This window comes from Durio zibethinus, unplaced genomic scaffold, assembly GCF_047325235.1.
Source record: "Durio zibethinus cultivar Kanyao isolate XHJ-2024 unplaced genomic scaffold, ASM4732523v1 HiC_scaffold_387, whole genome shotgun sequence".
NCBI lineage: Eukaryota > Viridiplantae > Streptophyta > Magnoliopsida > Malvales > Malvaceae > Durio > Durio zibethinus.
This window is the reverse complement of record NW_028323010.1, coordinates 1,397,501-1,400,000: the sequence shown is the minus strand read 5'-3', so window position 1 is coordinate 1,400,000 and position 2,500 is coordinate 1,397,501.

Here is a 2,500-nt window from a genome sequence, read left to right as displayed (position 1 = left end):
GATGGTGGTCGAGGCAACCTGCCGCACCAGGGCCCAGCGTGTGCCGATGGTGGTCGAGGCAAGCGCCCGCACCAGGGCCCAGCGTGTGCCGATGGTGGTCGAGGCAACCGCCCGCACCAGGGCCCAGCGTGTGCCGATGGTGCTCGAGGCAACCGCCCGCACCAGGGCCCAGCGTGTGCCGATGGTGCTCGAGGCAACCGCCCGCACCAGGGCCCAGCGTGTGCCGATGGTGCTCGAGGCAACCGACCGCACCAGGGCCCAGCGTGTGCCGATGGTGCTCGAGGCAACCGACCGCACCAGGGCCCAGCGTGTGCCGATGGTGCTCGAGGCAACCGACCGCACCAGGGCCCAACGTGTGCCGATGGTGCTCGAGGCAACCGACCGCACCAGGGCCCAGCGTGTGCCGATGGTGGTCGAGGCAACCGCCCGCACCAGGGCCCAGCGTGTGCCGATGGTGGTCGAGGCAACCGCCCGCACCAGGGCCCAGCGTGTGCCGATGGTGATCGAGGCAACCGACCGCACCAGGGCCCAGCGTGTGCCGATGGTGCTCGAGGCAACCTGCCGCACCAGGGCCCAGCGTGTGCCGATGGTGGTCGAGGGAACCTGCCGCACCAGGGCCCAGCGTGTGCCGATGGTGGTCGAGGCAACCGCCCGCACCAGGGCCCAGCGTGTGCCGATGGTGGTCGAGGCAACCGACCGCACCAGGGCCCAGCGTGTGCCGATGGTGCTCGAGGCAACCTGCCGCACCAGGGCCCAGCGTGTGCCGATGGTGGTCGAGGCAAGCGCCCGCACCAGGGCCCAGCGTGTGCCGATGGTGGTCGAGGCAACCTGCCGCACCAGGGCCCAGCGTGTGCCGATGGTGCTCGAGGCAACCGACCGCACCAGGGCCGAGCGTGTGCCGATGGTGGTCGAGGCAAGCGCCCGCACCAGGGCCCAGCGTGTGCCGATGGTGGTCGAGGCAACCGCCCGCACCAGGGCCCAGCGTGTGCCGATGGTGGTCGAGGCAACCGCTCGCACCAGGGCCCAGCGTGTGCCGATGGTGGTATAGGCAACCTGCCGCACCAGGGCCCAGCGTGTGCCGATGGTGCTCGAGGCAACCGACCGCACCAGGGCGGAGCGTGTGCCGATGGTGGTCGAGGCAAGCGCCCGCACCAGGGCCCAGCGTGTGCCGATGGTGCTCGAGGCAACCGACCGCACCAGGGCCGAGCGTGTGCCGATGGTGCTCGAGGCAAGCTGCCGCACCAGGGCCCAGCGTGTGCCGATGGTGGTCGAGGCAACCGCCCGCACCAGGGCCGAGCGTGTGCCGATGGTGATCGAGGCAACCGACCGCACCAGGGCCCAGCGTGTGCCGATGGTGCTCGAGGCAGCCTGCCGCACCAGGGCCCAGCGTGTGCCGATGGTGGTCGAGGTAACCTGCCGCACCAGGGCCCAGCGTGTGCCGATGGTGCTGGGGGCAACCGCCCGCACCAGGGCCCAGCGTGTGCCGATGGTGATCGAGGCAACCGCCCGCACCAGGGCCCAGCGTGTGCCGATGGTGGTCGAGGCAAGCGCCCGCACCAGTGCCCAGCGTGTGCCGATGGTGGTCGAGGCAAGCGCCCGCACCAGGGCCCAGCTTTTGTCGATGGTGATCGAGGCAACCGGCCGCTCCAGGGCCCAGCGTGTGCCGATGGTTATCGGGGCAACCGGCCGCACCAGGGCCCAGGGTCTGCGGATGGTGCTCGAGGCAACCGCCCGCACCAAGGCTCAGCATGTGCCGCTGGTGATCGAGGCAACAACCCACACCAGGGCCCAGCTTGTGCCGATGGCGATCGAGGCAAGTGCCCGTACCGAAGGGTAGCCTATGCCGATGATGGTCGATGCATGTGCCATCGCCATGCGTCATCATGTGCCATTGATGGTCGAGGCGTTGGCCGAAGTTCGATTTTGAGCCACGGTGCCCATGCTTGGCTCCAGCATGTGCTGGTGCCGCATTTTTTTCACTCGGGACAGCATCGCCGGAGCATCGCCGGAGCATCGCCGGAGTACCGCCGGAGAACCTGACCGGCGGCATTGGGGTTCCGGCGATTGGGAGGGGGGCCGGGGGGGTGTGCGCACATGACGTGCGATGGGTGCTGGTGCTTGGCCCTTGTGTTGGCCCCCTATCCCTCATCAAACCTCTGAGAACTCACACCCCCTTAAAGAGCGTTTGAGATTTTACAGGTTTGCTGCCAGTAGCCGTTGAAGTGTCTGAAACGGGGACACTTTTTTCAAACGGTCGCGAAATCTTCTCCGCTTCGAGTTTTTAGCTGAATTTTTTTGTGCATGCCAACAAAAATAGAAGGATCACGTCCACAAAATTTGGGGCCAAAACTCCTTCTAAAAAAATTCTAAAAAATCCCGAACCGCAAAAAGTTTCAAAAATCGTGAAAAATAGAAAACGAGTCATCTTGCAACGAAACTTCACGTGAAGGCTTAGGGGACCATTGTATGAATTTACAAGCCATAAAAATGGCATTGGCAC